Genomic DNA, 20,524 nt, shown 5'->3' on the forward strand with positions numbered 1-20,524 from the left:
TTATGGGGTAAGGGTGTTAATATATTAGTTTAGATTAGTATGTATTATGTATGCAGTGAAAACCGGACTGATGACCTGTTTACCCTGAACTCTTGGCATTTGAAACACATGCTCACTGCAAAAATGTGCATTTCCATTTGTGATGTGCACTAGCCATTTGATGTCTGTATTCTCCAAATGAATCCCCTTGCCACTGTTTACTGACTCATCTGAATGTAATGTCATGGCTCATTGCCTCCATATACAGTATCCCTTTTGTTCCTTCATATGTTTTATTTAGTATACCTTTCATCCTGTAGGTGTTTGTCCACCCGACCACCAGGATTAAAGTGGTCTCCAGAAGGGCAGCAGTACACAGGAAAATGCTGAGAAAGGAATTCCCTGAATAACCCATATCCTTCAGTTCACCTTCATCCGATCCTATAGATGGGCTGCCATTTCATAGCCCAGTGATGGGTTTGATGGGTATGTGAGAAGAAAGGTTTGTGTGTCTCTTTGCCTCTGTTCCTTCTGACCTGTAACTTTATAAGATGTGGGCAGAGATATGCCTTTGTCCATATGTGTGTGCCTTGTGTGATCAAGGCTCAATGGATAGCTATGCTCAATAAAATATCCGTTATACAGAGGCAATAGACAGCATTTTCACTAGTAGGCATTCATTTTGGAAAAAGCTCTATCATGGGGGGTCAAGATATATAACAGCTGTGAGATCCCACCTTTCAGGGTACTCTTGTTCCCTGCTATTCCCCTGCTTGGAAATAGCTGGCTTTTAGAAGAGTTAAGACCTTTTGGTATGGCACTGGTTCAGAGAATTGTTTGCAACTATTCCATGTGAGGATACAATTCTCCAACAGGGACACACTTATCACTCCATATCAGTCTCGAAAGGATAGTGCAGGGGCAACTTGCTCGCCTTGGAAGTAAGACGACACAGAGCACCACAGGTTTGATCGCAGGTCCACGCTTAGAAACCTCTGGCTATTAAGCACGTTAAAAATAACCTATCATTTCATTTAATGGACAGGTTCACAAAATATTGCATAATGCTCTTTGATAATTGTATGTCTTTATTATAAGTTAAAGGGGTCTCCTCTGCAGCTGCTAGGTAATCATGCATCGAGTCCTACCCTCATCTACCCAGTGCTGATAAATTAGGTATTTTGCATCCACCAATAAATGAATGATGATCGGCACTGTGTAGAGATTTTTGTATAACTGAAAAATAAACTTTCTATACACGCTCCTATGTTAAGTGCAGCTGTTCATAGAAGCCACTGGGCCAGATTCTCAAAAATGAGTGCGAATGAAAAAAGCACATAAGATACACTTTTTAAATTTCCACTCATTGTAGAGATGTGGGGGGTCATTTTATACGCAAAGGTGACCTGCACATTCCACGGGAACCTCACAGTAGCGCAAAGATACACTAGCCAGCCCTTTTCAATCTGATGTTTGAATAACTCCCAGCAACCACATGGTTGATGGAGTGCATTTCATAAAGTCAGGCTCTTAATGGGCCTTTCTCTGTGAAACACAAGAACAAAATAGCATTTCCATCCCTGTTTACAGGATGCAAATGCAAGTGTGAAACCCAGGGTTAAAACTGTGACACGCCAAGAAAAAAGCATGCAATGCTGCCGTCTTATGTGTATTAACAAAGACTCTGCAGATGTTCTGGTAGACAATGGCCCACATTATAAATTTGCTAGTATCCCACCGGTAATTCTGGCGGGATGCCGACAAACCTGCCTTACCGTCCCTGCCGCCTGATATCCCGGTATTGCAGGGATATTACGGGTGGCGGAGAGCCAGCATGTTTACATTCCCACGGTGATGGGATTGCCATGATGGGGTGCCAGTGATTCAGGCATGTATTTGGCGGTAGGGGCCTGAACTCCAGTCAGGTCAGGCCTGCCGAGGGATACGTGGCCCCCACCTGTAAATTTGAAGTGTGCCAGTCCGGATAAAATGTCAAAGCCAGAACTACGGCATCTTTTGCAGACCAGCACACTTATACTGAGGCCCATTAATGACTAGGCAAAAACTGCTAAAGGAACAATATAGAATTAATTCAGTTCAGTTGATACGTAATATCTCGAACACTAGGGAAGATGTCAGGCATGGTTTGCGCTATAAAAGCATTGCTAAATCTGTCAGCAGGAGTTGTTAATTCATAACAAGCTTGGCCACAGGCTGTGGTTACTTGGATGTTCATAGAAGCTGAACAAGAAGGATGCTGCTTCCAAGCCTTTTCTGATAAGCATGTGCCAAGAGCACGTTTTCCAGCTGCTTTGCAAAGTTCTTCATCTGTTTCTGAGTTTCTATGTCTGCCTTTAGCATGCTAATGTTTATGAATACTATGTCAGGTTTTGGGCACAGTGACGTTTGTGCTGGTGAAATGTAAACCTTTGCTAAATGTGGACAATACTGTTAGACATTGGGCTCACCGAGTTGGGTGGTAGCCCTTACATGCAGCGGTAACACTATTATCACCGTATTTAAGGGCTGGCCCTATAATGAGTTGGGCGGAAAGGTTGGAGATTTACCTCCAGCTTTTTGCTGAAGATAAAAATCCTGCTTTCCACAAGTTTTGGGCGCTAATAGCGCCATGAAACTCAAATGGGGCCATGGGAATGAGAACTTACAGTTAACCTGCTGATCACTATCCAGTGCTAATAACGCCAGACCGAGTAGCGGTAACTATATTTGCGCTGGCGGTATCCCAGGGGTATTACTGCCAGGATATCACCAGAAACGTTATGAGGCCTGTTACATTAAGATCTTGAATTTGCCTTTGATGGGGCACAAGCTGTTCCTTTAACAGATGTGTCTCTATATTATTCAGGAGTCTAACAGTTGTGTTCTGTGGTTTATCAGGGGTGCAAGGTGTAGAAATGGGGAGGCTAATTCTGGGGTTTATCTTGTGTGGTAGACATTGGGGTATTGCATAAAGTGTGTATTGCATTTTGTATAAAGCATCAGCTATACTAACTTCAGCACACTGATTGATTTGTATTCTCAAATAAGTGAGGGTAACCAGGTGGGGAGGTTGTGAGGCTTGACAAACTAATCAGGGCAAACTACATTTGCTGGAGGGATTCCATTTCCATGTTTTTGTGGCATGGCTCCCAATCAGTAGACTCCAGACTGCGTGCACGGTGGCTAATGCATTGCTTGCTCCAAACAATTGTCTTAAAAGGACCATTGCAACATCAGTTAGAGGGGGTGACTTCAAAAGTCAGAGATGTATGAAAAGCAGGTGAAGTACCAAATGGATTAGAAAAGGCCATCTATTGTGCAACGCGTCAATAGCTGAAAGCAATTGTGAAGTCGATCCCCCCAGTGATCGTATAGTGGGTGACTGAATATAAGTCATCGGTCTGCTGAGGGATGAATCTACGCTCTGGACATGGCTCTGGTCCAGGGGATGTCAGCTGAGCAGGGGGATCGGCTTGGATTTGATTGAGTGCCTGATCAAGTGCAAGGTTCAGTTTAGCAGGTTTATATAAGTCCAAATAGTACTATGGGCTTACTTTTGGTAGCAGTACCCCTTGGAGCGCTGGATAAAGTCTGTTGTAACCCTTTTAATCTTAGGGACAGCCAAATTATCTATCTCTGCTTTTGCTTCTTTGAACTGTTGTTGGAGATTCTGTTGGGCATCTTTCAGAGATCTGGACTCAGAATGGTGTGTAGTGGCTTGTGAGTAACAGGTGAAAAGAGAATCCTACTGTTATTGGTGCACTTTCGATCCCCAAGTTTCTAAATTACCTTGTATGTAAATAATTTGAATAAGATCAAATTCTTGCTTGTTAAGATTGTTAATTCTGTTCATCCTTTATGGTTACCTGTTCCACTCAAAGTCTGTAACTTGCAAACACATGTAGCATTATCAGTATATTGAACAATACAAAAATCATTGAAATCAAATGTACCTTTCTCAGTGAATTGGCTGGACTTCCCTGGGGGTGAAGTGGCTCCACCTGATCTTATTCTCACAGGGCAAGACAAGGATTGGCTTATTGATGAAGCCTGTGCTGCTCTTTGCAATATATTGAGCTTTAGAGCTGAGACACAACCAGACCTGATGTGGCTGATTGACCCCTAGATTAACAGCGCTTTACACAGCAGTGCCAAGATGCAGTTCCTCCCCCATTACATTTTGTTTCTCAGTTTCTCAGATCCCACTAAGCAGGCCCCAAGCAGTAGCACTGGCACATAAGTTATTGCCCCTGTTATGTTCCACCTCAGTAGCAGTCAAGAGAAATGGTAGGGAATGGTGCTAGGATTACACACACAGGAGAAAGAACGGAAAGTCTTATCAGTTATATTACAAGCAACAGGTGTGTGACTGCTCAAATGTATCACTTTCGGGATGAGTGTATGAAAGGCCATCACACTCTTACGTTTATTTAAGGACCATTCCTACACAAATACTGACTCTCTCCCTGCACTAATGATTTACCCCTCTGCACGTTATGCATCAATGCAAAATGCATAAACGTGCAACTTTTACTTTTTATGACAGCCGTCTGTGTCGTAACCAGGCAATATTTTTTTTATTTGACAGCTGTCTCTTTACAGATCCAGAATACCAGTTGTCAGGATAGACACAATACACAGAAGAGGCACATAACAATTCAAAACGTTCATATTTTCTGAACCAGCCTCTGATTAGAACAGCACTGTTCCAGATGACGAATGGGTTCCCCAGCCTACGGACTTCCCATTCAGCAAGATCCCCAATCAGACAAACATTCATTTTAATGTCTTCAATGTGCTCGGCCGGCCTTGAGAAGCCCATCTGCAGCAGGGGTGCCCAATGATAACTGGATCCGGATCCTGGGCACCAATTCATGATGAAAAATGCATCCTTGGACTTTGGTGGGATTAGTTAGATGGATATTTAATAGAAGGAACTGTACACGGAAGACACAGGTTCCTGTACACCAACACTACACTTCAGCCAAGTAAGAATCCTGTGTGCCCCACCCCCATCCATCACCTTATATAGACTTTCAAATACATTGCCGTCTATGAGCACTTCAAAAGAACGTGTGACTTCATTGGGAGAGTTGTTGCACTTTCCAATTACCATAATAACATTCTTGAATTTTAGTTTTTTATTTTATTTATTTCCATGCTTGTAGAGCGCCGGTAGCCTGCAGGCATCAGGGCACTTCAACGTGGAGGACAAACAACAATGACAAAGACAAAGCAGCAGGAATTAGACAGGCATTACTGGCTCAGGGTGGACACATTTAAACGATTGAGTTTTCAAATGTCTCCTGAAATTCAGGAGGTTATCCTAAAGGCGGAGGGCAAGGGGTAGTCTTTTCCAGTGGTCTGCTGCCTGTACTAGGAAGGCTCGACCCAAACCTGATGCTTTACTAAAGAGGGGCATGTTTAGCCTGCCTTGTATTGCTGATCTCAATGACCTAGTCGGAATGTCTCTCGCAAACTGTTTCTTCAGATACATTGGTGCAGTGCCGTATATGCACTGTGCACTAAGGTGATGGATTTGAATAAGATCCTATCTTCAATCCTTAAACAATGCACAGTTTTTTCTTCATCCCAATACGGGCTCTCTTTTCTTGATCCCTTTAACAATGCACACAGCATTGTTTTCCATGACCTGGCATCTCTCAATCCCCTTTTTAGTGGCCCCAAGCCACAGCGCATTGCCATAATCCAAACGAGACAGGAAAATTGGCCCTGGCAATGGTGGCCGTATTTTCTTTGTTTAGAAATGGATGGATAGCTTGCAACAGTTGTGTGTAGTAGGCATTGTTTTTATGTAGGAAGTTCACTTGTGCCTCTACCCCCACAGATGCCTCGACCATTATCCCAAGAGTTTTGACCTGATCCACAACTGGGATCTGTGTATCTTTCATGACGAAGGCTTCATATTCTGTGCCCAACTTCTCTTGTGCTTGTCGAGTGTCAAAAATCAGCTGCACTGTTATTTTTTGTTGCTATTTAAGCACATCCAATTGTGCTACATCCATTTATCTATGATACCATAAACTGCTGCAATTTTGGCACCGTCAGTGGGATAGTCTCCATCCAACTCAAGCACCAGCTGAATAAAAGAGGCCAAACTCAGAACTCTCCTAGAGCACTCTTGAATGATATCAGCGCGCAGCCCCACACTTTCATCCCAATTCAATTTACAGGTATCGAGTAATTTTTTTGACAGGAATTTTGCTCAAGTACTGTACTTCGACAGAATTCTGCTGAAAAAAACTCATTGAATTATATGGGGGAGGGGTTAAAACGGGTAGCAGGGTTAGTGTAGGTAAAGGGGGACTTGAGAGGGGGGAACCCCCCCAAATAAAAAAAATACAAAAATCGATGAGTTCTTTTCTGCAGAATTGAAGCGAAGTGAAGAATTTCGGCAGAATTCCTGTCCAAAAAATAACATAGAAACCAATTTGCAATCCCTTACCAAAGCTTCATTTGAAGCTACACCAACTTGTGCCAGACTTTCGATTGGGGTAACTTTCGATCAACACATGACTATGAAACAACATGTCAGCAATCTTGTATCCTCATGTGCATACTACATCAAATTGCTAGCACACCTAAGGCCATTGATCTCACAGGAGAACGCTGAGACTACTGCGAGAGCAATAGTAGGCTCTAAAATAGATTACTGCTCTAGCCTACTCATGGGCATCAGTAAATCTGATTGTAACATGCTACAGGTATGCCAAAATGGGGCTATCAGAGCTGTTATGAATCTTACATTTAGAGATCATGTTACACCGGCAAGACGTGTGCTACACTGGCTGCCAGTGACCTCTAGATTCCTATTCCGAACTCTGACGATTATACATAAGTGTAGATCAGGAAATATACCTGGATACTTACAACAACTGCTATCCACAAAAAACAATGTGCGAACACTAAGGTTGAATAATCAGCATTCTTTGATTGAACCAATGTGCCATACTGTCAGAGCTGCAAATTCAGCCTTTGTCTTCAACGGACCTAGAGCTTGGAATGCTCTGCCCCTAAACATGAGATCCATTGACTCCCTTGAATTGTTTAAGAAGAGCCTAAAGACATAATCGTTCAATTAATTGATTATGAGACAGCTATAAAATCTTTTTTCGTCATGATTCTGCATCTCGGTCCTGTTTATTCGTTACTCGTTGTCTGTATCTTGTAGTGCCCTCATGCCCTCGGGTTCATGGCTGCGCTATATAAATATATTAAAGTAAAGTAAAGTAAAGACTAGAAATTAGGTGTATGAGCAGTGTTAAACAAAGGCTTCTGCTGCCATTAGCAAGCTTGTCGATATAATCTCACCTCTGCATGCCAAAACGGAATTCACTCTCATTCGAAGGCATACATGTATTTCAAGATGAAATCCTCTAACCACAGTAGTCCGGTAAAAGGATAATAAGGCCTGGCCTTCTTAAATCCATACACAATTGTATCACTGTCTTCTTTCCATCCGTTTTTACGTGCACATATTTTGCAACTTAACATTATCTTGACTCCTCATTTCATTCTACTGCATTTTTCCTCTACCAATATGCCACTTGGAACATCCGTCTTGCATTGTCCCACCCTGGTGGCACAATGCCAGTGCATGCCCACTACTTCTTACCCCTGGCCTTTACTGGCTGTGTGGGACAAAAGTATACAGATGCTTCCAGAAAAGTGGACAGGTGTCTGCACCATGGACAACACCTTTACTGCTCTGCACCTACTACTGATGACTCCTGACCATGTGCAACCATTGGCTAGATGCCGCAAGGTATCAAATGCCATGGCAGACTACTGCTAGGTATTCCCTTGGTTGGACTGAGTATATCCCATGGCATGGGGTGGCCGAAGAGATATGTTCTGACATTCTTTGCACCCCTGGTTATTTTTTGCATAAGTCACAGCCAATGCCCTATCCACCATCCGGTGAGATGTCCACACACTGGCCACAGTGATGATTCTGAACCGTCAAGCTTTAGATTTTCAGTGAGCATTGTAACATGGAGTGTGTGTGGCCTGCGTGTGCAGTTATAAAAGCTACATTGGATAGAGGCTGGGCTTCCAAAAGGTTCAAACAACTCGGCCACTGGGAAATAATCGCGAACAAGTGTATATTATTGTCAGCCGCAGTGGTTTGGGAAAAGTTGTGACATTTGCCAATGTCACAAAAAATGAATAATTATAACTGGTATCCCACCCATTTACAAGAAAGCAGCCGAGGGGTCCACCAGGGAAAAACCCGGCAGTCCCTGCCATTGTTGCTTGGGGTGGTCACCTTGACTTGCCCTGTCGGCCCATTCCCCCCATTTAGAAAAAAAGTAGCTGTGGGGGCAGCCAGAAAAAGACCTGTTGACCCCTACCATAGATGCTGAGTGGGGTCGCCTGGCGTTGCCCTCACGGACCCTCCTCCCATTTAGAAAAGAAAACAGCTGTGGGGCCTCCCAGGGCAAGACTCAGTGACTCCCACACTTGTTACTTGGGGGGGTCTCACCAGGCCTTGCCCTGATGACCACCACCCACTCATTTACATGGTGGCCTCCCAGGTAATTTAAAGACAATACTGCATATAGGGCATCTGGCTGGTGCAGGCCTCTCAACCCCTGTTAGGCAGAGTTTTAAAATACAAACCAATATGGGGGCTTGCCAGGGCAAGGCCCACTGACCCCCATGCTACAATTGAGGGAAGGTGGTGGTCACTGGGCCTTGCCCTCGCAAAACTTGTATTGTTTTGCCTTTTAAAAATATGTGGCTCACTATTCGGCTCCGGCGAACACTTAAACCAAATATTCAGTATTCGGCCGAATAGTAAATTCACTATTTGGTACAGCCCTACTTTAAAGTTGTAATTATATGGGGATGCTATCTTTGATGTTCAATAATTGCTCAATGTTTTATGTAGGTTGTTGTAATGTATAATGCTTTTGGAATTTATTCTGAATAAAAGCTGATGAAGATACGGCACATGTTTCTGTACAAAGTATTCTGCAAACTGGTGACAATGCCAGTTTCATGATCTCTCGCTCTATTTCTATCACTCTCTTTCTCTCTTAATGTGCTAACTCCTTAGTCAGAATATGTTCTGCTAAGGTATGCGTTGATGTGCCCTAATAGTGTAAAATAGTATTTTTCTTAACAGTAGCATCCCCCCACAAGACGCTCCACGGTTCGAGAAGGAGGTAAAGGGCCGCTGGACTGCACCATGAAGTGATATGGTCAACCATAAAAAAAATGTCTTAATTGGCAGATTTTGCCCCTTGTGCTACTGACATGGAGCACCCAGAATATAGCTGATGTTCTCTGCGTCGGCGTCAGCAGCAATTACATGCCCCTCCTTCACTTTCCAAATCCGCACAGCACGATACAGCAATGACACAACTGCAGGGAACTGCCTGTATACACGGCTGCTATGCTGATGCTTGGGTTGGAGGAAATGTATACCCAGCATTGACATCAGCAGCAATTGCATGCTCCTCCTTCACTTTACAAATCAACACAGCACAATACAGCAAAGACTCAACTGCAGGGAACTGCCTGCATATACTGCATATACATGGACATGCAAAGACAACATACATTGGGAATGGCTGCCTTCTGGGGGTATCGGCAACTACAATACTGTCTGAATATATAGCAGGTGACCAAAGGGAGTGGGGAAGCTGGAAAACTCACCTGCAGAGTGTTTTAAGGACCATGTCCTGCCCAGATTAGGGTTTGAGGTGGGGTGGTACGTGGGATTGGTATGTGCTGCATCGGATAGCATTAACTACTCAAGTACCCTAATTCAAAATGTCTAAGCAGGAGATATCTTGGCAGTCAGATGGAGCACTTAGGGCCTGATCACGACTTTGGTGGTAACGCCGGCGGTATTACCGCCGTCGGTATTAGCCCTACAGCCAAACTCCCCGGCGCTAATAGCGCCGGATCACGAGTTCGGCGGTAATGTTAATCCCCATTCCCCATTGGGCCCATTCGGGAATGCCCCATTCCCCATTGGGCTCAATGGGGAATTTTCGCGCTCTTACCGCCGGCGGAATTCCCGCCGGCGGTAATAGCGTGAATTTTCAGCGGATTTCCCCCCAGCTCAGAGCTGGGGCGAAATCCGCCGAAGTCCTGATTTGGCGGACCCTTAAATCCGGCGGTAATAGCACTATCGCCGGATTTAAGGGTTACCGCCAAAGTCGTGATGAGGCCCTTAGTGTCTAGAGATTGTGTCAAGATGGAAGAAGATTTGAGGGACACTAGATGACAGCAGATACTAAAGGATGTATTAAACCAGAAAGGTTAGAACATGGAGAAGCATAGCAAGATATCCACAGAACAGTCTGCAGAATGGTGAAAATGTTGTAAACAGAGTTCAATATACTTGACATGCTCTGAAAATGCTCAAAGGTGCTAAAGTTTAAAGATGTCATCTCCTTGCTGGTGGGTTTGCGTTCTCATCTGCCTTTTATCATGGCTTGTGGGGCCACTGGAGCACTTGTGTAATGGTGGGAACATTTGAGTGTGAAAAGCTTACATATGTCATTATATCACTGGAAATTAAGTAAAGCAAATCAAAACAGGTGATGGCTGCAAGGTTAGAATTGAAGTTAACCTCTGGCATTTCTCTGGGCAATCCTCCAGACCATCATTCTTCACCTGCCAAGCCATTACAGAAAAGGGGGATACCATATGCAAATCAGGCTTGGTCCCTCCCCGAAAGGGCCAGTCCAGCCCAAACTTCTTGGTCACATCCCTTCTGCATGAGACCACAAGCAATCTGACACATGTTTCGACCTTATTGTGCATCATCAGAGAGATGTAGCTCGGGTTTCTAGGCTCAGCAGGCACAGGAACCACATCTGGGCATGCCCATATGACTCTGGGTGAGCAATTTTACAGTCTAGTAGTCTAGGAGTTAGGAATCGACTGCTCATATTGGTGGCAGAACCAAGACTAACATGCACATGATGGAGTGAAAGGGTAGCCATAGCAATGCCACATGTTCTGATTGATTCAAATACTTCCATCCATCTTTTAGGGTTTTGGTATGTCCTCCTAAGTGTGCAAGTTTATGCTCAGGCATGGTTGCCTTGCTTGCTAGGCTTGGGGAATAAAGGCAGCGGTGGACTGGCCTTTAGGGAACTCTTGAGATTTCCCGGTGGGGCTCTGCACCCTGGGCCTCTTTTCTGTGGTATTTCCAAATGTTCTCATAGGAAAAGCATTGGGCTTGCTGAAAATGTGTCATATAGGTCCACTTTGAACTTTATTTCCAGGGCCTCTTTTGGTCCCCAGTAATTATTTCCAGGGCCTCTTTTAGTTCCCAGTCCAGCCCTGAATAAAGGGGCACATCAGTGGTTAAGTCCAATAAGGTGATGCCTGAAAATGTAAAGGCTAGAGTCATGCATATGGACCATTTGCAGCTCTTCATATTATGATTGGCAACCTGTTTCCAGCCTTACCAGAATGTATCTTTCTCTGTGCAGAAACCTGCCCCTTTGTCAGGGCAGAGACTGATAAATACAGACCTACAAATGCATGTAGTGTTTGACTAACAGTCTACAGTGTCTTTGTTCAAACGGAATCTCTCACGTTTATTGTGATGTATGTTTTGAAGCACAGGTGGTGGAACTCTAGTTCCTGTTATTTAGGCTTCATCTGCACCCAACTGAATTTGACCACCTTTCCACGATTGCACCCCTAACTTACTAAGACAAAACATAATGGTTCAGGACCTACATGAAGTTGGAGCTCAGGCTATCAGAGGCTCCCCAGTCTCAGATTCACTCTGCAGCCTCAAGCACATGGCATATAGCTACCTTGGCACGTGTGATCGCCACTTTCACCTCTAATTTCCAGTGCTATGCGGATGACATGCAACTATCTTTCAGGTTACCCCCAGCCGCCTCCTCCTCCTCACTCATGCCTGACTGTCTGACCGCTATGCAGTTATGGTGCACTGCAAACAACCTTTGTCTCAATGCCAGTAAAACTGAGATTGTTCGCATTGGGAGCCCTGCTCTCGCTTTCCCACTTTCACTCTGGGCTAACTCCCTTGGCACCGCACCTACCCCCATCTGTGAGGCCAAAAACCATGGGGTCATCTTCGACTCCACCCTCTCCTTCTGCTCTGACATTTCTGACATCTCAAAAAAGTCTAACTACCAACTTCACCTCCTCAGAGGCACCCTACCTTTTCTCACTTTCTCCTAGCGTCTGACTGTCTCCAGAGCCCTGGTTCTCTCTAGGCTGGACTATTGCAACACTCTCTTCCTCAACCTCCCTACTTCTGCCCTGTGTTCTCTGCAACTCATCCAGAACAAAAGCGTGAGAGTTATCCTTGGCCTCAAGCCCAGGGACTGCATCTCTCTGCCACTGAATTCCCTTCTCTGACTCCCCGTGGCTGCAAGGATCAAATTCAAGACCTTCTGCATTGTCCACAAGGCTTTCTGGGGCCTGGGATCTACTTACCTGCAGCGTTGCCTACCTTAATACTGTCCCTCCAGAGCCCTCTGCTCATCTACCTCCGACCTTCTGCGAGTGAGAAGGTTCTCCTCCCTCTGAAATAGCCTCCCTGCCACCCTCCATCTTGAGCCTGATCTTCTTAAGTTCCAGAAACTTCTCAAGACCTTCCTCTTCTCCTCTTCCTTCTCTCTCCCCCTACCCTGCTAACCTAGCCCTCTGCTCTTTCCATCTCTCCCTCCTCTTCCATACATCTTACTGACTGGCTGCCTGGTGTACCTCTGAGTCTCACTGGTTCCTGGCACCCGCACCAGTCCTCTCTGCACTTGCCTCAGGTCCCTACACTCCACCCCCTCAATGCACTTTTAAATTAATCCAAAAGATCTTCTCTCTCCGCACTTATCCCAGTTTCAACCGACTGGGTGCACTTGGATCCCCTCCCCTCCCTGCCCGTCTTGCACTTGCACAATCTGAATGCATCTCTGCCTGAAGATCGTCTGTCTGTTCTCCCTTCTCTTCACCCCTTAATGTGCACTTGTAAAAATCTGCAGAATCGCTGTCAGGCCTATTTGCTGTATCTCAACTGCTAAATGTACCATATTCATTTACTCAGCCTGTGCAGACCGTTATCGTCTCAGAATTGCAGGGGCTCTGAGCAGCTGTTGTTTTTTCCCCGTGTTCCCACCCTCCTTGAGTGCTTTGAAACACTGTCTGTGTTTAGGCGCTTTATAAATAAACATTGCCATTACCATTGGCAGCTGCCTGAGGAGGCTGATTATGGGCAATGCCTCTTGTGGGATGAGGCTGAAGGCATGTTAGTGTTGGTTTCTATGTGTTTAGCAGAGGGCATATTAAGTAATATTGTTTTGAAAATGGGCTGTGCTGCCTCCATTTACATGGCTCCCTTTTGGTTGTCATAGTGAGGCAACGTGTCTAGTGAGGCAACGTGTCACCTCTCAACCTACTGCTGCGACACCCTGGAGAGAAAAATAAGCCTCCCCATCCCCAGAAGCCCACTTGAGGGTTCAGGCCCCCATTAGTGCTGCTTATCACTTTCTTTCTTCAAGCATAGCATTTAAAGTGGGAGTGATTTACAAGTGATGGACCATTTAAGTGGCAATTCTTCTAAGCAAGACAATCTCAAAGTTTCTGTGTTAAGAACGGGAAAGGGGCATTTTTATTGTGAAAGCACAAACAAAGCACCATTTGGCTGTCTAAATCTATGCCCTCCATCTAGGACAATTACAAATACCACACAATACAGTTTAAAACTATCTGTCTTATTTTAACATGTTCATATTTAACACACCATAAAGTGTTTATTTTGGGGAGAAAGTAACATTTTCCTAACATTCTATATGAAGCATACCTTTGTCAAACATTGAAACACAAACAAGTAACCTTTTCACACATTACCATTTGTTGAGTCTTTAAGTCGTGAAAGTCGTTTTCAAAAGCTTCAGGCCATTTTTCACCTTCTGTCGAATTGTATTCTGGTATTTATAGTCTTAAAGGTAGGGGACTAAAGCCACAGTTCTAAACTTTTAGACTAGCATATTTCTATAAGGATGTATATATTTATGTGAGTACTTTACTAAGGTTTGTTTACTTTTCAAGTTATCTTTATAAAATAGTATTGTCTAAAACCAAACATGGGGGTGAGAGGGGAAAGGATGAGAGGACAAGAGAGTCATTAATATTTGCACAGGATGTAGCGGGAGAGGTTACAGTTCTGGAGAATGGAGTGGTTATTTTCTCTGGTTCTGGCCCTATTTTGATTTTCCGGGCACAAGATGAGAATGCAGACAGCATTCACCCTCTTTTTTCAGAGGGGGCGTGCAACCCCTGTTGAGGGTTTTTGAGGCCAGCATTAAAGAAAATTGTATTGGCTTAAGTGTTCGGCTACTAGGATTTCACACCAAGTTGGGATGTTTCCAGTGCAGACATTTACCCACAAGACCACCTAAAAGTGTCATTAAAGCATTTCTTTCATGTTTGGATTTTGTTTTCCTTGGAATATCTAATCATAAATTGTTGGGTTTAAAAGGTGGGCTCTTTTTATACTTTGCCAGCATAGTTATTAGAAATTCTCCTCCCTCTGAACATTTTCTCAGGTTGATACATTTTTTTTGAAAGGCAAATGCTAATTTATCTTGTGCAAGGTCAATTGAACTAAATGTGTATATTTCACTTTAACATATGTTCACTTATATATTTGGGTGGCAGCTTTGAATTTTTGCTATTGGGGGCAGTGATTCCCACACTGAGTGACATTGGGGCTCTATACCCATCTCCAGGTCGAATCAACATATTTTACAGCACATTTTGTAGCAGGAATAGGAAAAAAGTCATATGATTTAAAGGAAGTTCTAAACATATAACATCTCAGCAACAGTCACCTAGCCTGCTGGGTTCTCTTTGCAGCATTCTGTTATCGGATACCCTGCTACTCCAGCACCCCCAATACAGATTTGGCCTGCCAACCCCCTCCAATCAAAGGTCAGGTGGTCCATTAATGAGGCTCCCTTCCCATGTATTTTGAAGGTGCTAATTTTGCAAGATGCATGCTAACACGTCTCCAACCCTGAACCCAGAAGGAGAGGACACCGACACCCTGCAGAAACCAGTGGTTTAGATGAGTATGGCAAGTAAAATGGATGCAACTATGCCCTCTGCTCCATCTACTCAGCGGCCATGCAATTATTATTGAGCCTCCCTCCACTTGTTTTTTAGGACTGGAGCCCTGTTCATTTTGTTAACTTTTGAAGACCTGAAAAATTGCTTATTTCCCTGACTGAAGACCTCCCAGATAGGCTCTATCGCATTAGAAGGTAATCCTGCAGTAGAGGCAACCTGGCCTGTCTGCCCCAGGGCCAATCCCTCCTCTGACATGACATCCTTGGAACCTGCGTTGAGTTTATTTCTTTTGACAGCAAAACAATTCTTATTTGTAACGTCTGAAATAAAAGCATATTGCTAGTTTGGACAATATGGAAAATATGTGCACAATAAAAATAAAAACAATTGGGAAACGCCTGAAAAAACAGCAGCAAACTACAATCGCTATATTTTTGCAATGCCTTCTACAGTCAGATGGTGTTTTCAAACAAAGGTTTCAAAAATACTTTTTACATACAATATTTGTACCAATTGCATCTGGGAAGAGATGTCTTCAAATTTCTGAATTGCAGACCGGTCTCAAATCCCCACCTATCCAATTAATCAAAGTGTGTGCTCCTGACCAAATACTTTTATCTCACTATGCCTTATCTGCCAAAATTAAAAGTCTATTTAAGGTATTCAGCTCACACTGTCTAACCCCACATAGGTAATTATTAACAGTGACAATTCATAAACTGGACGTCACCGTTTATTTCTCTCCTGACTTACTCATGAAAACGTGTTTTTAATTTAACTTCCCATGATACCTTTGCGTATTGAAGACTCATTCTATAATATCATCCCTGTGATACCACTATTCATGTAATTAAAGGGCGGGCACACACCTTTTCCACCCAGAGCGCCGGAAATCCCAGGGCCGGCCCTGTCTGTATGTGTACCCTTTTGCATATGCCCAATTCCGCGGAAACACTATACAAATCTAGGTAAAATATTCTTTCGTGACACTGTTTTTCATTCCAGATATAGTTCCGAATTACATTCAAAGGCGTTGTACATCATGGCCCTCATTGTCTCATACGTGAACCTCAAGGTCCAGCAAGTGTTAGAATAAATGACTTCTCGGAATGAAAAAACATATGTTTGCGCTGGTACAAAAAACTTTCGCAATTTTGTTTTGCAATGTCCAAGTCAAACAACTTTGAAGGCTTTGGTATTCGAACACATGACGCCAACCAACCTAGACAAAGCAAAACCAAATAATTACAGCAGAGGGCGCTGCTGTCAAAGATTACAACTAAAACGATTCAATACCTCTTCGCGCTTGAATTATTCCTAAGGGAACAGAGACAGCGTTTCGGTCATGCAGTCCAACGTTTCGCACTACAATGTGGTAGATTTGATTTCTCCTCTGACTTTCATTGAAGGGAACTACATTTTCGGTCGGAGAAAGTTAAAAGGCTAAAAAAAAATGTGTAGAAAATTCGGGTAGTTTGCCGGAAAAATCGGAAAGTTGGTCTGTCTGGTTTAGGCTATTTCCACGAGAATTCCTTGTAAAGCACTGTTCGGTTCAAACTGAATCGTCCTCAAAGCACTAGTTCCCGGTTGTACCATGTTCATGTGCTCTTGCGTTTGTGCTCTGTCGTTCTTCCAGTTTCCCTGCATTTCCTGGAGCCACACAAAAGGAAAACGATCAAGTGCCTGCTCTGTACTCCACCCTCCACTAAGGACTTTACCCCAGTCCAGCTGAGAGCAGAGAGGATGTGCCAATCCAAGAAAGAAGGGTATTCAAAGCGATTCTTTATTTTAAATTCCCCCCTAATGCTTCTTAACTTACATATTCCCTGATGCTTTTCTTGTGTTTGTTCCTATGTATTTATGTTGTTATTTATTCTTTTATGGTGTTTGTTTTTGTTTTTGTGTAGCGCTCTGAGGCCTAAGGGTCAGTAGCGCTTTATAAGAATAAAATCAAATCAAATCAACTCATGCTTCATTTGTTTTTCTATTTATGCAATAAGGAACTCAAAAATTAAGGATATAATGAGGATCACTCTGCTGGTCACTGCAACAGGTCCACAGCAACTATACCCGTAGAACTCAGGGAGGGTATCATTCAGTAACAAGTCACGAGGCTAGAAACACAGGGCCTCATTACAAATTCGGTGGTGCAGTGAAAAGTGGCAGTAATTGTGTGCTGTAAGGAGTCCGAGGTGAAAGAGAGTTAAGATAACAACCTCCCTATGTGCATTAAAGATCCTGTGTGAAAGAGCTGCAGGATAACACTTCCTGTGTGCAGTAATGGTCCTGAGGTGAACGAGCTTCAAGATAACACTTCCCAATGCACAGTAAGCCACCTGAGATGGACAAGCTTCCAGATAACACTTCCCTGTGTGCAGTAGAGGCCTGAGGTGAAAGAGCTTCCAGATAACACTCCACTGTGTGCAGTAAGGGGCCTGAGGTGAAAGAGCTTCCAGATAACACTCCACCGTGTGCAGTAAGGGGCCTGAGGCGAAAGAGCCTCCAGATAACACTCCACTGTGTGCAGTAAGGGGCCCGAGGTGAAAGAGCTTCCAGAAAACACTCCACTGTGTGCAGTAAGGAGTCTGAGGTTAAAGAGATTCCAGATAACACTCCACTGTGTGCAGTAGGGGCCTGAGGTGAAAGAGCTTCCAGATAACACTCCACTGTGTGCAGTAAGGGGCCTGAGGTGAAAGAGCTTCCAGATAACACTCCACCGTGTGCAGTAAGGGGCCTGAGGCGAAAGAGCCTCCAGATAACACTCCACTGTGTGCAGTAAGGGGCCTGAGGTGAACAAGCATCCGGATAATACTTCCCTATGTACAGTAAGTCACCCCTGGTGAAAATGCTTCCATATAACACTTCCTGGTGTGCAGTAAGGAGCCTGAAGCCAAAGAGCTTACAGATAACACTTCCCTTAATGCAATAAGGACCCTGAGAAGAAAGCGATTCCAGATAACACTTACCTATGTGCAGTACGGGGCTGTTGTGAAAGTGCTTCCATATAAAACAGCTCTTTGTGCAGTAAGGAGCCTGAAGCCAAAGACCTTCCAAATAATACTTTGCTGCATGCAATAAGGTGCCTGGGTAGAAAGAGCTTCCAGATAACACTTCCCTGTGTGCAGTAAGGCACCTGAGGTGAACAAGCTTCCGGATAACACTTCCCTGTATGCAGTGAGGAGCCTGAGGTGAAAGGGATTCCAGGTAACACTTATGTGTGTGCAGTAAGGCGCCTGAGATGAAAGAGCTTCCATATAACACTTCCCTGTGTGCTGTAAGGAGTCTGAGGTGAAAGAGATTCCAGATAGCACTTCCCTGTGTGCTGTAAGGAGTCAGAGGTGAACGAGATTCCGGATAGCACTTCCCTGTGTGCTGTAAGGAGTCTGAGGTGAAAGAGATTCCAGATAGCACTTCCCTGTGTGTAGCAAGGAGCCTGAGGTGAAATAGATTTTAGATAACACCTCCCTATTTGTATTGAGGAGCCAGAGGTGAATGAGCTTCCAGATAAAACGTCCAGGGGGGAACGTCATGAGTCTGAGCTGCAATAGCTTCCAGATAACGCTTCCCTATATGCAGTAAGGTGCCTGAAGTGAAAGAGCTTCCAGATAACACTTCTCTGTGTGCAGTAAGGGGCTGTGGTGAAAGTGCTTCCATATAACACAGCTCTGTGTGCAGTAAGGAGCCTGAAGCCAGAGAGTGTCCAGATAACACGTCTATGTATGCAATAAGGTGCCTGAGTAGAAAGAGCTTCCAGATAACACTTTCATGTGTGCAGTAAGGGGCCTCGGGTGAAAGTGCTTCCAGATAACGCTTCTCTGAGTGCAGTAAGGAGTCGGAGGTGAAAGAGCTTCCAGATAACTCTTCCCTGCGTACAGTAAGAAGTCTGAGTTGAGAGTGTTTCCAGATAACACACCCCTGTATGCAGTAAGGAGCCTGAGGCCAAATAGCTTACAGATAACATTTCCCTGTATGCAATAAGGCACCAAAGGTGAACGAGCTTCCAAATAACACCTCCCTATGGGCAGTAAGGGGCTGTAGTGAAAGAGCTTCCACATAACACAGGTCGGTGTGCAGTAAGGAGCCTGAACCCAAAGAGCTTACAGATAACACTTCCCTGTATGCAATACGGAAACTGAACAGAAAGAGATTTCAGATAACACTTCCTTGAGTGCAGTAACAGGTCTGAGGGGAAAGAGATTCCAGATAACACTGACCTTTGTGCATTAAGGAGTCAGAGTTGAAAGAGCTTCCAGTTAACACTTCACTGTGCACAGTAAGGAGCCTGGGGTGAAAGAGCTTCCAGATAACACTTCACTGTGCGCAGTAAGGAGTCTGAGGTGAGAGACCCTCCAGATAACACTCCCCTAGGTGCAGTAAGGATCCTGATGCCAAAGAGCTTCCAGATAAGGTTTCCCTCTGTGCAATAAGGCACCAGAAGTGTACGAGCTTCCAGATAACACTTCACTGTGTGCAGTAAGGAGCCTGAAGTGAAAGAGCTTCCAGATAGCATTTCCTTGTGTGAAGTAAGAAGCCAGAGGTGAACAAGCTTTAAGATATGATATGATATGATATGATATGGCATTTGTAACGCACCTATACACAGGTGTTTCAAGGCGCGACGAGACAGGGAGGGGAGGAAACAAGGGGAGACAGACAACGATCCTACTAGGCCAGGTGTCATTCAGATGATAACACTTCCCTATGTTCAGTAATGTGGCTGAGGTGAAAGAGCTTCCATAGAACACATCCATGTGTGCAGTAAGGAGCCAGAGGTTAAAGAGTTGCCAGATAACTCTTCCTGTGTGCAGAAAGGAGTCTGGGGTGAAAGCCCTTCCAGATAACACTTCCTTGTGTGCAATCAGGAGCCTGAAGCCAAAGAGCCTACAGATAACACATCATTGTATGCAATAAGGGGCCTGAGTAGAAAGAGATCCCATATAACACTGACCTTTGTGCATTAAGGACTCAGAGGTGAAAGATCTTCCAGACAACTACTTCCTCTGTGCAGTAAGGAGCCGGAGGCTGAAAACTTCCAGATAACTTTTCCCTATATGCGATAAGGCACGAGAAGTGAACAAGCTTGCAGATAACACTTCACTGTGTGCCGTAAGGAGTCTGAGGTGAACACCCTTAAAGATAACACTTCCTTGAGCAGTCAGGAGCCTGAGCTGAAAGAGCTTCCAGATAATGCTTCTATGTGTGCAGTAAGGAGCCTGAGGTGAAAAGATTCCAGATAACACTTCCCTGTATGCAGTAAGGATCCTGAGGTGAAAAGATTCCAGATAACACTTCCCTGTATGCAGTAAGGATCCTGAGGTGAAGGGATTCCAGATAACACTTCCCTGTATGCAGTAAGGATCCTGAGGTGAAAAGATTCCAGATAACACTTCCCTGTATGCAGTAAGGATCCTGAGGTGAAAAGATTCCAGATAACACTTTCCTGTATGCAGTA

The sequence above is a fragment of the Ambystoma mexicanum genome, chromosome 10 (assembly GCF_040938575.1).
Source record: "Ambystoma mexicanum isolate Mex_15411 chromosome 10, UKY_AmexF1_1, whole genome shotgun sequence".
Lineage (NCBI taxonomy): Eukaryota > Metazoa > Chordata > Amphibia > Caudata > Ambystomatidae > Ambystoma > Ambystoma mexicanum.